At 38.3% G+C, this 17,294-nt stretch overlaps 1 protein-coding gene across 7 annotated transcripts in view; it reads right to left on the bottom strand.

Moving 5' to 3' along the window:
- Positions 1–17,294, bottom strand: part of DIAPH1 (diaphanous related formin 1) — a 97,410-nt gene that overhangs the window by 18,267 nt on the left and 61,849 nt on the right. The gene's annotated exons all lie outside the window — the stretch shown is intronic.

A 17,294-nucleotide genomic window follows, 5' to 3' on the forward strand; every position in this document is an offset into this window, starting at 1 on the left:
GCAACTGAGTGTGCATGCGTGTGTGCGTGTGCAAGCAGGGTGAGGGGCAGAGGGAGAGACTGCAAGCAGAACCCCTTGCACCTGACGTGAGACTGAGCCACCCAGGCACCCATATTGGTTGAATTTTAAACCCCACAAAAAATATTACCTGGTAAAAATAAATAAGAAATAAAGCAAACAAAAAAGAAAGTTAATGGCAAAAAGTGTCAACAGCTAACAAAAACACTTATCCTTTGGCCTGTCAGTAAGACTTAAAGAAGGAAAATGTTAAATACATGAAGATTACGTATATAAACACTTACTGAGTACCTATTATGGAATATCTTTATGTGCCAGGTTATTCTGGGCACTGTGAATACAACAGTGAATGAAAGAGAGAAGCACCTGGGTGGCTCTGTCACTTGAGTGTCCAACTCTTGGTTTTCACTCAGGTCAAAATCTCAGGACCCTGGGGTCAAGTCCCACATGGACCCCTGTGTCAGGCTCCAAGTTCAAGGCAGAGTCTGCTTGTTCTTCTCCCTCTCCCTCAGCTCCTCCCCTTGCTCATGTTCTCTCTCCCTCAAATAAATAAATAAAATCTTAAAAAACACACACACATACAAAACAGCGCACAGAACAGAGAAAGATTCCTGCTTTCATGGAACTCAAATTCTAATCAAGAGAAAGGACAATCAGTTAATACATAAAATACTGTATTAGCTAGTCATAGTTCTGTGAAAAGAAAATCAAGTAGGGAAGAAACAGAGAGACTTAATGGACAATGGATTACACCTTTAGGGGAATGAGGGAAAGTCTTAGAATGTCACTTTTGAGAAAAGACCTTTTAGAAAGCAAGAGCACAGGCTAAGTGAGTATCTTCAGGGCGAGGGGCATGCATTTCAGGAAGAGAAAGATCAATACAAAGGCCTGAGAAAGAAGCATGCCCGGTGAGCTCAAAGAAAAGCAAAAAGCTAATTACACCTGCACAGAGTGAGGGGAAGTCAGGAAAAGTCAGAGAGGTACTAAAGACAGATTATGTAACAAAATGAAACTTATGGGTGGCCAGATAAAAATGGAGAATTAAAATATCCAGACTGTATTACGAAAAGTTAGAAAAAAGGGGAGGAGAAAAGTTATAAGTAAAGCTCTCATTTTACACAGGCAAAATAGAAAGTTACGTATTCACTGCTGATGTTGAAAAAGAAAAAAACCAGACTCAACTTTTTTGCTTGGCAGTAAAACAAAAATAAAGTACAACTACAAGAAAGAAAGGGATGAAAAGGTCATTTTTGTGGAAGATGTAACTCCATATAGCAATTCACAACAACCAAAAGACCAATGAAGAACTACCAGAACTAGTAACTCAGGAGGGCTACAGAGAAAAGACAATCATCTGTGGAGAGGCCACTTTTAGAGCACAGGCTAGAGCGATGGGAGCCATGGAGTGGAGAAAGAGCCTATGGGCAACCTCCTGACCGAACCCAGACAGGCCTATCAGGTGACCCACCTCAAAATACCAATGGGCTACTAACAACCAGACATAGTTACTGAAACAGAGAAAATTCTGTATGTCATTATACCTCCTCACCTTCCCTCTTTAAAAACATCCCGCACTCACTGCCTCATAGTAGACAGCCTCTCCTCTGCAGTCCTGCCAGCAGCTCCTTAGCAGTACATTCGATAAACTCTTGCCTTTGTTCTGCCTCAATTGAGTCCTTTCACTGCCCGCCCACTGGCTTCCACCCAATCCTTGCCCTACATTTGAGAAGCCCCTCCAAAGGAGACAGACACCACAATATGGACTTCTCAGCTCTACCAAAATGGAGTAGCCTCATGTAGAGGAAATACAACTGTATTTAAAAACTGGGGAGGGTAAAGAGACCTAAAAGGAAAATAAAATCTCTATGCTTACTTGAACTGGTAGAGCAGTATCATCAGGACATCTGGATGGCTCTATCAGTTAAGGGTCTCCCTTCGGCTCAGATTCTGATCCCAGGGTCCTGGGATCAAGCCCTGTGTCAGGTTACCACCTTCTGCCTCTCCCCAACTTGTGTGTGCTCTCTGATAAATAAAATCTTAAAAACCAAAAAAACCCCAATATATTTAAAGGACTGAAATCAGAGCATGTTCTCTAACCATAATGGAATCAAACAACAAATCAATAACCAAAAGAGAACAGGAAGATACCCAAACATTTGGAAACCAAAGAACCACTTCTAAATAATTTGTGAGTCAAAGAGGAAGTCTCAGAATATTTTAAGATACACAGAACTGGATGAAAATGAAAGTACAATACATCAAAATATACGGGATGCAGCTACAGCAGTGCTGACAGTGAAACAGCCCTGACAGCAGTGCTGACAGTGCTGACAGCCCCAATTAGAAAATTAGAAAGACCTCAGGTCAGTAGTCCAATTTTCTATCTCAAGGAGCCAGAAAAAGAAGAGCAAAACAAACCCAAAGCAAACAGAAGGAAGGAAATAAAGAATTTATGAGCAGAAATCAATGAAAATGAAAATAGAGAAAACCCAATCACTCAAAAAGCTGCTTTAAAAAAAAAATAGACTCCACCAAAACGTTCCTAGAACTAATTCATGAATTCAGTCACAGGATATAAAATCAACATGCAGAAATTGGTGCATTTCTATACACCAGTAACAAAGCAGCAGAAAAAAATCAAGGAATCAGTCCCTTTTGCAATTGATCCAAAAACAGAATACCTAGCAATAAACCTAACTAAAGAGGTAAAAGATCTATATTCTGAAAATTACAGAACACTTAAAAAAGAAATTGAAGAGGACACAAAGAAATGGAAAAACATTCCATGATCACGGATCGGAGAAACAAACATTGTTGAAATGTCTACCCAAAGCAATCTGCACATTTAAGGCAATCCCTATAAAAATACCACCAGCATTTTTCACAGAGCTAGAAAAACAATCCTAAAATTTGTATGGAAGTACAAAAGATCCCAAATAGCCAAAGCAATCCTGAAAAAGAAAAACAAAACTACAGGCATCACAATTCTGGATTTCAAGCTATACTGCAAGACTGTAATCATCGAGACAAAAAGAGACACATAAGACAAAAAGAGACAGAATAGAAAGCCCAGAAATGGACCTAAAACTATATGGTCAACTCATCTTTGATAAAGCAGGTAAGAATATCCAGTGGAAAAATGACAGTCTCTGTAACAAATGGTTTTGGGACAAAAAATCCCTGGGTCAGTCTGGGCTGTGGCCCAGAAAACTTGTCGGCCACAGAATCTGCTCCCTTTCCACGGATGAGTTTTTGTCCTAGGAAATGATGGTGCAGGTAGGGACCACATTTCCTAGCCCATCTTGCATCTGGGAGGTTACCATATGATGTAAGAGCAGACTTACTTACAAGTATACAGAGTATACTTACATGTATACTGATTCTAAGCCAGGTTTTTTTTCTTATAATACAGATTAAAATTTATTTTTTGCTTTAAGGGTTAATCTTATGTTATATGAGTTACATCTCAATACATACAACAGACCAAAGATGGAAAACCTAAAACTATTAACTTCTAGAGAAAACCAGAAAAATCTTCCCAACTTTGGGGTAGGCAAAGATTTTTAAAAACAAACCACGTGATGGGCAGAATGTTAAGTGCACATACCCTGTATAACCCTTCTCCTTTGCTGTCCTTATAGAAGCAACTAGCAGGTTGTGGCAGGAAATAATAAGTAGCCTTTAGAAGCTGACAACAGCCCTTAGCTGATGACCAGCAAGAAAACAGTTATCTATGTCCTACAATTATAAGGAACTGGATTTAGCCAAATAGCACATAAGCCTGGAAGAGGACAATGAACTCCAGAAAGCAAGGAAATCCAGCCAAAACCTTGATTTTAGGTTGGTGTGATGCTTAACATGGATTCCAGACCCACAGAAACTACAGAATAATAAATCTATGCTGTTTTAATTTTGTGGGAATTTGTTACAAAGCAATAGAAAACAATATAAAACATAAAAGAAAAAAATTGATAAAGCAGACTTCATCAAAATTAAAAACTTCTGAGGTGCGTGGGTGGCTTAGGTGTTAAGCATCTGCCTTTGGCTCGGGTCATGATCCCAGGGTCTGGGGATTGAGCCCCCAGTCGGGTTCCCTGCTCAGCAGGGAGCCTGCTTCTCCCTAACTCTCCTGGTTTGTGTTCCCTCTCTCACTGTGTGTGTCTCTCTGTGAAGTAAATAAATAAAATCTTAAAAAATGAATAAAAATAAAAATCTTCTGTTCTTTCAAAGGTACCATTAAGGAACAAAATGGTAAGTCTGGGAAAAAATACCTAAAAAACACAGATCTTAATATAGGACTAGTATCTACAACATATAAAAAAAAATTCTCATTATTTAATCCTAAGAAAACAACCCATTTTTTTTAATGGGTAAAAGATTTGGACAGATACTTCAACAAGGAAGTTATACAGGTTTAAGTAAGCAAAGGAAAAGATGCTCACCATCATTAAGTTATAAGAATATGTACTAGTAATTAATTTAATTAGAAATTAAAACTACAGGGGCACCTGGGCGGCTCAGTGTTAAGCATCTGCCTTTGCCTCAGGTCACGATCCCAGGATCCTGCGATCGAGCCCTGCATTGGGCTCCCTGCTCAGCAGGAAGCCTGCTTCTCCCTCTCCCACTCCCCCGCTTGTGTTCCCTCTCTTGCTTTGTCTCTGTCAAATAAATAAAGAAATAAAATCTTAAAAAAAAAAAAAAAAAGGAAGGAAAGAAAGAAAGAAATTAAAACTACAATGCCTAAGGGGGTGCCTGGCAGGCCCACTTGGTAAAGCATGCAACTCTTGATCTCAGGGTTGTTCAGTTTGAGCCTCACACTGGATGTAGAGATTACTTAAAAAACCCAAACCCTGCAATGCCTAACCCACAAGATTCACTAAAAAAACAAAACTGATCCAACTAAGTGCTGGTAAGGATGCAAAGCATCTGCTGGTGGAAATGGGGAAAAAAAAATGGTACTGCCACTTTGGAAAACAGTTTGGCAGTTTCTTATACAGTTAGACATACATTAGTAACATATGACCTAACGATCCTGTTCCTAGATATTTTTCCGAGAAAAATGAAAACATACATCCAAACAAAATCTTGCATGTAAATGTTTCTATTGGCTTTACTCTTAACTGCCCCAAACTGGATTCAACCCAAATGTCCATCAACCAGGAAATGGATATAATGGACTACTACTCAGCACTGGAGAGGAGTATCTCTGTATGCAACAACATGGACAAATCTCACATACATTATGCTGGGTGAAAGAACCTTGGTTTAAAAGGTTACTTAAAGTTTGATTCCATTTATTGTGACTACTCTGGAAAAGATAAAACCGCAGACAGAAATCACATCAGTGGCTGCTAGGGCCTGGCAGTGAATGGACAAATGGGCAAGAGGGAACTTTTTGGAATGATGAAAATATTCTTGAGTGTGGTGGTTACATGGCTATATATATTTGTCAAAATTCATAGAACTGTACACATACAAAGAATAAATTTTACTATATGCATCTTGTACCTCAACAAACCTGTCTACCTGAACAAATTACATCTTCAAGGCCAATAAAAATAGAGTAGTATAAGGCTGTAATAATTATAACAAAGTGACAAACAACATTTGAGGTGAATAAAGAATGAGAAATAGAAATGAAACACATAGCATATGCCAAAGTAGAAACTCAAATCAATGAAAGAAGGATGGTCTATGATACACTTTTTTCTTAAGTGACTGGAAGTAGATACTTGAGGCTCTGTGCACCATACAGTTTGTATTTCAATTACTCAACTCTGCTAGTGTAATATGGAAGAGGACAAAAATAATGTCATCAAATGGGCATAGCTATGTTCCAACAACTTTATTAACAAAAATGGGTCGAGGATAGTTTGCTGACATCTGGTCTAACCAATAGTGCTGGAACAACCAGCTCTCCACTTTGAAGGGAAATAGATCCTAATTTCATGTTGCTCCCAAAAATAAATTCGAGACAGTAAATGTTAAAAATAGAAGAATATAATTTTGAATAAACAAAGTTCTAAGAATAACAAAATCAAAATGATATAAAGACTGGTTTCATTATATAACATTTTCATTTCTCAATGTGGTGAAAATTACCATGTAAAATATGAAAAGAAATGAAAACTTCCATTTCCAATAATGATGCCAAGTCTGCCATGAAAATCATCTAAAAATGCCGATATAGTGTTTAAAAAACCACCTTGAAAACATGGAAGAAGTGATAAGATGGTGAAGAACTGCTCCGGAAAGGTAACCACAGCACCGGCACACTGTTCCCATACGTGTTTGATGGTTTTCTGTGGTAGGGTGGACAGGATCAAGCTTCAGTTTCTGGCTATGTGGGGAGTGTCATATGAGGCTATCTCCCCAGTAGCTGGGAACCCAAAAGGCTACATCCTGTGTAAAGTTTAACAACAGGTTCACAGGTGAAAGCCCTAGAAAGCCTAAACTTTAGGAACATGGTGAATAAATGCAGAGAGAAAAATACTAAAAGTAATGAAAACAGACAAACAAATACCATACACATACAACACATAAAATGGAGGGCTAAATGTGATATTCACTGGCACTGAACATGAAAGCAGAAAGTGCCAAAAGAAAGGGTACCTGGGTGCCACAGTCAGTTAAGTGGCTATGTTCAGCTCAAGTCATTATCTAAGGGTCCTGGGATCAAGCCCATCATCCAGCAAGCCTGCTTCTCCCTCTTCCTCTGGCCCCATCCCATGTGCTCTCACTCTCTCTCTCAAATAAATAAATAAAATCTTTTTTAAAAAAGTATTAAAAAAGAAAGAAAATTAAAAATGGAATACTTGAAGGAAAAATAGCTGTGAATTTTCCAAAAGTGATAAAGGATTTCAACACAAAGAATCAAGAAGCTCAGAGAATCCCCAAGAATAATACAAGAACCACATCATGGCACACCATCACCATAAAACTGCTAAAAATCAGAGTAAAATTCTCCAAGTAGCAGGGGGTAGAACATAATTACCTCCCAGGAACTACAGTAACACTGACACTGAAGTTGTGTTAACAAAAAAGGGAAAACAAAAAATATCTTTTAAGAACATAAGTGAAACAAAGATATATCCACACAAAACTGGTGTTTATTACCAGTATACAGGAACTAACAAAATAAATATTAAGGGGAGTAATTATTCAGGCAGAAGATGAAAAATTATCACAAAAGGAAATACAGAAATATACATTGGATGAAGAACATTAGAAAAGTGTTTTTAAGTTAATACTGACATTATGAAATAATAGTAAAAATGCTTATGTGATCTAAAACATGTAGAACTAAAATACATGACATCAGTGTGTCAAAAAGGTACATTGTAAATAGAGCTAAAATTATGTAAGTTCTAGCATTATCTGGAAGGCAGTAAAAGTTATAATTTGTATTAGATTGTAATAAATCAAGGATGCATGTATAATTTCTAAGGTATCTGTAAAAAGTGAAAAAATGTTTAACTAAAAATAAAGTTCTAGGGGCACCTGGGGGGTTCAGTGGGTTAAGCCTCTGCCTTCGGCTCAGGTCATGATCTCAGGGTCCTGGGATCAAGCCCTGCATTGGGCTCTCTGCTCGGCGGGAAGCCTGTTCCCCGCCTCTCTCTCAGCCTGCCTCTTTGCCTACTTGTGATCTCTCTCTCTCTCTCTCTCTCTGTCAAATAAATAAATAAAATCTTTAAAAAATATAAAGTTCTAAATGAATTTGTGAGAAGATTAAGAACAGAAAAAGACAAAGTGGAAAAAAAATTAAACAAACCAAATAGCAATATGGTATATATGAATTCAAATGAATTAAATACTTTGCAACGAAAGACTAAGATCATCAGACTGGATTTACAAAACATACACACTAAATATGTGCTGCTTACAAGGGACACGCTTTGAATAAAGACACGAATGTTAAGGGTAAATAATGGAAAAGGTATACTGAACAAAAGAAAGCTGTTGTAGTTATATTAATATCAAATAAAAAATTCTTCTCTAATAATGCTACTGGTTTGAACACACATTTAATAATGATAAAAGGTCAATCCACAAGGAAGACAATTCTAAATCTAAATACATCTAATAATTTAGTTTCAAAATATATGAAGTAAAAACTGACTTAACCAAAAGAAGGGCAATTCTACAACCACTGTGGAAGAATTAATACCTTTTGTACAGAAACTAAAACAAGCCAACAAAAAGTTGCAAAGTATATAGAAAATGTGAACACATCTCACAAACTTGACCTAATTGCTATATTAGAACAATGCATCCAACAATGAAAAACTATACTTTTTTTCATATACACACACAGCACATGTACCAAATTCACCCACCACATGCTGCATCAAAAAGCCTCAACAAATTTCAAAGGGTAAAAATCATTCAAAGTATGTTCTTTGACCACAACTTGGAAATCAGTAAAAAAGGTAACTAGAAAATCCCCAACTATTTCATATCAAATAAATATCCAAATAACTCTGAAGTTAGGTAAGAAATCACAATAGAAATTAGAAAATATTTTGAACAGAATGAAATCAGCATATAACAGAATAGATGGAATAAATAGAAAGGGCAAAATAAGATGGCAGATTGAAACTCAAGTATTTCAGTAATTATGTTAAATGTAAAAGGATTATATGTTCTCGTTAAAACCAGTATTGTCAACTGGAGTGAAAAAGACAAAAAATGGTCCAAGTATATGCTGTTTTATGAAACATCTAGAATTAAGACTACATGAAGGATGAAAAGTATAAAGTTACACTAGGCAAATTCTAACTAAAAGCTTAGGGCACCTTCATGGCTCATGCAGTTAAGCATCTGCTTTTGGCTTGGGCTGTGATTTCCAGGTCCTGGGTGGAGCCCCATGTTGGGTTCCCCACTCAGCAGGGAGTCTGCTTCTCTCTTTCCCCCTGCCCCTCCTCCCAGCTCATACACTCTCTCTCAAATAAATAAATAAAATCTTAAAAAAAAAAAAGTTGATGAAATTCCGTCAATTTTAACAAAAGTCTTTTAGACAACAAAAATCATATAGAACATAAATAAGGACACATCACAATGATAAAAGTTTATCAGCAAAATATAAGAATTTTGAATTTCTATGTACCCAGTAACATTATGCATTTATATATTAAAATACATAAAGCCCAAAAATGAATAATCTGAAACTAATCATGAGGACACATTAGACAAACTGAGGGACATTCTACAAGCTCACAGGTATGTACTCTTCAATAATGTCAAGGTTGACACAAACAATGTGTCATTGTTGGATGGAACAATTGATGGCTGGAACAATTAATCCTGTTAGAACGACCATACCACCCAAAGCAATCTACAGATTCAATGCAATTTCTATCAAAATACTAACAGTAGGGGTGCCGGGGTGGCTCAGCTGTTAAGCATCTACCTTTGGCTCAGGTCATGATCCCAGGGCCTTGGAACTGAGTCCCACATCAGGCTCCCTGCTCCGTGGGAGAGCCTACTTCTCCCTCTCCCACTCCCCCTGCTTGTGTTCCCTCTCTCTGTCAAATGAATAAATTAAAAAATCTTAAAAAAATAAATACTAACAGTATTTTTCACAAGTAGAATCAACAATCCTAAAATTTGTATGAAGCCACAAAAGACCCCGAATAGCCAAAGCCATTTTCAGAAAGAAGAACGAAGCTTTAGGTATCCCAATCCCAGATTTCAAGATATAGTACAAAGCTCTAATAATCGAAACAGTATAGTTTTGGCACAAAATTAGACACATTGATGAATGGAACACAACAAAGAGCCCAGAAATAAACACAGGTCTATAGGGTAAATTAATCTACAACAAAAGGAAGACAGAATATACAACAGTGAAAAGACAGTCTCATCAATAAATGATGTTGGGAAAGCTGGACAACCACATGCACAAGAACGAAACTGGACCAATTTCTGAACACCAGACACAAAAATGAACTGGATCAAAGACCTAAATGTGGGGAACACCTGGGTGGCTAAGTCGGTTAAGTGTCTGACTTCAGCTCAGGTCATGATCTCAGGGTTCTGGGATGGAGCCCTATGTCCTGTGTCAGGCTCCCCACTCCAGGGTATCTGCTTGTCCCTCAGCTCCTCCCCTGGCTCATGCTCTCCCTCCCAACTCTCAAATAAATAAAATCCTTAAAAAAATTAGAAAAAAAAAAGAGAGAGAGAGAGATCTTGTCACCTGTGACAAGATGTATGGACCTGGAGGGTATTATGCTAAACGAACTAAGTCAAAGACAGACAAATACCTTTTCATTACGATTACATGTAGAATCTAAAACAACAAATAAACAAAAAGCAGAAAGAGACTCATATATGAAGAGAACTGATGGCTACCAAAGGGGAGGAGGGTGGAAGGATGGGCAAAACGGGTGAAAGAGATGGAATGTACAGGCCTCCAGTTTGGAAGTAAGTCCGGAGGACAAAAGGTATGGTACAGGGAATATCGTCAGTGATGCTTTAACAGCACTGTACAGTGACAGAGGACAGCTACACTGACTGAGAGCCTAACTGCAGAGCTGGGGGTTCCACTATGTTGTACAACTAACACTAATGTACAACTAACACTAATGTAAAACACTAATTAAAAAAAAAGAACTAAATATAAGCATGTGTAAATAATTAACAAAGTATGGTGACCAAAAAACTGTCAAGGTCATGAAAGATAAGGATTGAGGAACTGTAATGAGAAGGCTGACTCCATTTTTTGTTGTTCGTGGACAGCTGTTAAGGCTCCCCTGTCCCCTCTGCCCTTGTGCCCCACATCTTGGTGCTGGCAGCAGATTACAAGACACAAGGTATTAAGCTGGGCCAGAAGCTCACCCTGGCTCAACATCCTAACCTCAGTTAAAACCCGTGCCAGTCTCCTTTTCTTGCCCTGTCAGCCATTTCAAACCTGCTTGAGAGGACTGCCCTACTCTTTCCAAAGGCCTCAATTAGTTAATAATATCTTCTCATACCCTCTTGGTGTGTGTAGGGCATCATTAATCTTGACATTCAAACCCAATTTTGAGCAGGGATCCATCTGCCTTTGCAGGTGACTGTAACAGGAATTATTTCCAATTAAAGAAGATTACAGAATAACTGAATATAACGCATGATCCAGGATTTTTTCTGTAAAAGACATAATTGTAACAACTGGTATAATGTGAAGGTCATATTAGATAAGAGAATTATTTTAATATGGATTTCCTAATCTGATAAATTTACTGTAGCTATGGACCTGTTATTAGGAAATGTACACCAAAGGTTAAAGACATCATGCCTGTAACTTCTCAAATCTTCAGAAAAAAATGATACATATACACACACGTGTACTTATTCCAAAAAATGATACACACATATACATACACACATTATACAGGCAAATGTGGTAATACATTAACATCTCAAAAATGTGATGAAGTATGTACAGGAAATTTTTTGTATTATTCTAGCAACTCTTCCATAACTCTGAAATTATATCAATATCAAAAGCTTTTCAAAAAGATGGGGCACCTGACTGGCTCAGTCAGTACAGCATGTGACTCTTAAGCTCAGGGTAGTCACTTTAAGCCCCACACTAGGTATGAAGCCTACTTCAAACAAACCAACCAATAAAGACAAAAAGGAAGTAAAATTGACAGAACTGCAATGCTAAATCCACAAAGTGGCATGTTTTAAACCATTTCTGTCAGTAACTGATGAAACAAACAAAAAGGATACAGAAAATGTATTTAATTTTTTTTATTTCTATTTTTTTTTGAAGATTTTATTCATTTATTTGACAGAGATCACAAGCAGGCAGAGAGGCAGGCAGAGAGAGAGAAGGGGGGAAGCAGGCTCCCTGTGGAGCAGAGCCCGATGCGGGACTTGATCCCAGGACCCTGGGATCATGACCTGAGCCGAAGGTAGAGGCTTTAATCCACTGAGCTACCCAGGCGCCCCAGAAAATGTATTTATTTTTAAGTGATCTTTGAGTCCACTGAATGTGGACTGAAAACCACAACTCCAAGATCAAGAGTCACATGCTCCCGCTCCCCTGACTGAGACAGCCAGGTGTCCCAAGAATATAAAAAATTTAAATACAATTAATAAAAAGGAACTAATGAAGATATACAGAACACTTTATGAAACTGAAGAACACATACATGCTTAAGTGCATACAGAATATTTATAATATTTAATATTCAAAGCCAAATCTACCAATTTCTTTCCTTTTTAAAAAAATTTTATTTATTATTTATTTGAGAAGGAGAGTGAGCGAGCAAGAAAGCACAAGCTAGGGAAGCAGCAGAAGGAGAGGGAGAAGCAGGCTCCCTGCTGTGCAAGAGCCTGATGATAATGCTCCAATCCCAGGACCCGGGGATCATGACCTGAGCCGAAGGCAGACACTTAACTGACTGAGCCACCCTGGTGCCCCTCTACAAATTTTTAAAGACCAAAATTACAAGAGCACTGACTGAAATGCCATTAGCTAGAAATGAATACGAAATGTTTAAAAATCCCGAAAACTCACTGTTGTAGACAGTAGAACGGCTTCTCAAAGAAATCCACAACCTAATTCCTAGAATCTATGAAAAACCACCTTGCATACAAAAGGTACAATGCACGTACCATAAAGGTAAGGATACTGAGAGAAGAGGATTATTCAGGATTATCTGGATGGACCCAATGTAATTATAAGGATCGTTATAAGAGGGAGGGAGGAAGGTCAAGTTAGAGAAGAGATGTGATGACAGAAGAGGGGGGCGGGGGCACAAGAATATTCATTATCACCGCTTCATTCAACAACACTGGCTGGGTTTCTGAACCGGTGTAGTAATAACGAAAGAAAAAGAAACAAGAATTCTAAGGATTAGAAAGAAAGAACACTCTCATTTGTTTTTCTTTTTTTAAGTATCAAAACAGAGCAATTTATTCAAGATACTGAATATAACACACTCATTTGGAGATAACTGTCAACATAAAAAAATCCAAAAGAACCTATAAACTATGAGCAAGCAAAAATGGAATTGAAAATATAAAAATATGAAATATCTAGGAATAAATTTAAGCTGTACAAGACCTCTATGGACAAACTATATGACACTAATGAAAAACATTAAAAACAAGTGAGTGTTTTACAGGTTTATAGATATGTAGATTAAAGGACAATAAAGTTAAGATGTGAATTCTTCCCAAACTGATTTATAGAGTCACTAGAATAAGAATCCTAACAGGTTTCTCTTTTTAAGTTGCTAAGTGGTTTCTAAAATATATATGGAAATACTAGGTGTCAAAGGTAGGACAATCTTTTTGTTTTGTTTTGTTTATTTGACAGACAGATCACAAGTAGGCAGAGAGGCAGGCAGAGAGAGAGGAAGGGAAGCAGGCCCTCCACTGAGAAGAGAGCCCGATGCAGGGCTCGATCCCAGGACGCTGGGATCATGACCTGAGCCGAAGGCAGAGGCTTTAACCCACTGAGCCACCCAGGCACTCCAAAGGTAGGACATTCTTTAAAAAGCAACAAAAGATAGGTGGTATCAACGTATCATAAAATTGAAAACCAAAATCATGTGGTATTGGCACCTGGATAGACAAAATGATCAACAGCAAAGAGCGGAGTCCAGAAGACAGACCCACGCATAGAAGAGCACTTGAGGGAACAGACTGGCCATGTCAGACGACTGGGAAAAAGACAGAATTCACAAAAGATAGGACTGGAATTGTCACATGAAAAAACTAAGTTGCACCCAAGGGCAAATAAATCAATTACAAATCAATTAAAAAGCTCAATGTGAAAGGCAAAACTACAATGACTAAAGGATTTCTTACACAAGACACAATATGCATTAGCCATAAAGAAAAAGCCTGATAAATCTAAGCACTCTACATAAGGAACTAGTCAACAAGACACTGAAGAAAGTGAAAAGACAGGCCACAGAGTCAGAGATGTTTGTGATAAACCTAAGTAACAAAGGATTAGTATCTAGAATATATAAGCTATTCCTTTTATTTGAACTATGTCCATTTTGCAACCCTCCTGAGCTAACAGGTCTATGCACTGAGAACTGATGGCTGCTAACATCACAGAAGGGATGGCTGGACATTTTAGGTTGTCTGAAGAGGAACCTAACATTATGAAGAAGTCTTGGCAAGACACAAATAGAGCCTGATTCTGATTAAGCTTCTAGATCAAATACAGGGGACAGAAACACAGGAACTACACTATGGTAATAAAATCACAAAAACCTGTATTATGAGAAATTCCACAGGACAAATAATGCAGTTCTTACAATAAATGAACTTATAACAAATGAAAAATAAAGAAAAAAGGGAGAAAGGTAGAGATAAAGAGAGACAAAGACATTTAAAAACACAGGCAAAACTTAACTATAGTGTTCAGAAATATAAACTTATATGATTACAAAAAAGTGATTACCAAACCAGTCAGGATAATTGTTTCTCTTAGTGGGAAAGAAGCACATGGAGGTTCCTAGGATCCCCTTGAGAAGTGTGTATCTCCAGACATGTGGCATTTACAAAGGCATTCATTTTATAATTAAATTCCTTAAGTTGCATATTGGTTTTATGTAGCTTTCCATATTTGTCTTTATTTAACAATAAAAAGTATAAACATTAAAATGCCTAAAAAGCAGATAATGACAATTTGGAGGAGAGGAAAAAGATAAAGTCTTCCATTTATAAATCAAGAAAAAGAGGCCAAAAAGAGGCCATATTATTTCAAGTATTACTATACAACACAAAATGACTGTCAATGAGATAGATAAAAACTTTTAAAAAGAGGAGGGTTTAGTATTTCAGATAAGAAATGAAGGCATGGCCCAGTTACGGTGGGGCTGAAGGCAGAAAGCAATTGATGGATTTTAGACTTATAAACAGAGGCAAAAAGGCTTGACATAAACAGGTATGACCTCTTCGTTAGCAGATGTGAGTTGCAAAGTGGTATGAGTGAGCGGGTCTGAAGGTACTGTAAATATACTGCAGAAGAAGGAGCCAGATAAGAGAAGTGGTTTGAGAAGTCAGAATAGTGGTTACTCTGGGTCAGGGTGAAAGGAGTAAGCAATCAGCTAAAACCTGAAGGGGGTACAAGGAATTTCCAGGTCTTAGTAATGTTCTGTTTTCTTGATCTGAGTGTTCACTACATGGATATAAACTTCATGTGGAATTTTATGACCCATACACATTTGCTTTGTATACTTTAAATAAAATAAGAAAAGTGATATACATACACCCTCTGAAGACAAGAACATAAATGCTACATATACTGTACAAGCAAAGACTACAAGCAGCACGGACAAAACTAAAATGGTATATGCTATGTTAATGTCGTCATGTTATCCAGCATGTACATTTTTAATATTGTCACCCACCAGCAAACTGTGAGACAGGTAAGACAGGAATGAGTCTGGATACCACCTATAATATTTTCATATCCTTAGAGAGCTGACCCTAGTTCAGCTTTGACACTGGGTAGGTAGGTTGAGGGAGACTCACGGACAACCAGCAGTAAAGATAAAAAGTCAAGGGGCGCCTGGCTGGCTCGGTCAGTAGAGCGTACAACTCTTGATCTTGGGCTCATGAGCTTGAGTGTCATGCTGGGCATAGAGATTACTTAAGAAAAAGTTAAAAATGAAGATAAAAAAATCACAATGTAGAATTGATAGGATACTCCCATTAACAGCCTTCCCAGCCCTGTTGCTGGAATGGTGTATTGATTCAGTATAAAAATATTATAGCATTCAACATGTAAACTTACCAATGCTTGGGCTCCACCCCTCATTTTGCCAGACCAAGGACAAGAAGCCCAGAAACAAAGGCCTCATACCATGTCTCACACTAAAAATGACATCAAGAGCTGAGTAATTTCAGTTTGTAGAATTGTATGAAATTCATTCATGACAAAAACATCGAGTACATACAGCACGCCTTAGAGAACGAAGGGGAATCTTTTTCCTTTTTAAGGCTATATTTCTTTGACACAGAGAAAGAGAGAGAGAGAGAGCACAAGCAGGGGGAACAGCAGGCAGGCAGGCAGGCAGAGGGAGAGGGAGAAACAGGCTCCCTGCCCAGCAAGGAGCCCGATGTGGGGCTCGATCTCAGGACCCTGATCATGACCTGAGCAAAAAGCAGCTGCTTAAGCAACTGAGCCACCCATGCGCCCCAGGGAAAGAGAATTTTATTGGCAAATGACTGTGCCTCTCTGCTGACAAAAGCAAAAAGAAACCCCTATCACTCAGCCAACTCTTAAGGAAAAGAGCATGTCAGCGCCAGCATCCAGGACTCCAGCTGCAGCAACCCTGACCTCTTTTGCAGATTCTAGGCACTTGTGCTAATGGGAACTACAGCTTCCAAACTAGGCACGTGGCCAACCTAGTCTCTATGGACCAAACTTGCCGAGTGCCATGCCAGCCTCACCAAGTCAGACCCTGTAACTTCCCTTCTGTAACCTATGCTCTCCCCCAAAGCAAGGAAACAGACTGCCTGCTCCAGCTGCTGTCAGTCAGGCACTGCCCTATTTCAGAAAGGAGAAAGAGCATCAAGCAAAAGCTTTCACCTCCTCATCCAAATCACAAAGACAAACTTCAAAAAGGTCATGGGGCAGAGCAGGGAGGGGACAGTGCTGAAGCCATGAAAGAATTTTCACATGTCCCTGTCCCCAACACACCACAGGACTTTTCTTTCCGTGAGACCGTCTCTGAAGTAAAGTACTGCTAACTCATTAGGTCTGGTCAGGGAGAAAGGCTGCCACTGAAAAAAAAAAAGCAAGGTGACTGGGTGATAAAGCTGAGCATCTGAAATCACCCTAGGGACATAAGCTATCACACAGCAGATAAATCCCATATACCAAAGCTTAAAAGTGCTCCTTTAATTCCTAGGAAAGAGCATGGTCCACTCTGTTGAGAGCAGTCTGAAACTTTTCTTAAGACTTTGGGTAACAAGCTATCACGTCAGAATAAGCCACTCCCCTAGTAAGATATTCCAGCCCTTTCTCTGAAGGTTGCAGGGCATCCCCCCTTAACTTCTCCCATCACTTCTGGAGGATGTCCTGAAGATGGGAAGCTGTGCTCTGTGAAAAGAATTCTGGCTCTGTACTTTCCCAGTCCCAACCTGAGGGATCCTCCCTCTTTCCTAAGAAATCAGGTCTAGAAACAAATTGCAAGATAAAAAATTAAGAGCCAGTACAAGCTGAAGAGGGAAACTACCAAGACATCAATCAATTGTAATGCATGGACTTTATCTGGCTCTGATTCATATTAACAAACTATTAAAAAAAAAAA

Source organism: Lutra lutra, chromosome 5 (assembly GCF_902655055.1).
Source record: "Lutra lutra chromosome 5, mLutLut1.2, whole genome shotgun sequence".
Taxonomy (NCBI): domain Eukaryota; kingdom Metazoa; phylum Chordata; class Mammalia; order Carnivora; family Mustelidae; genus Lutra; species Lutra lutra.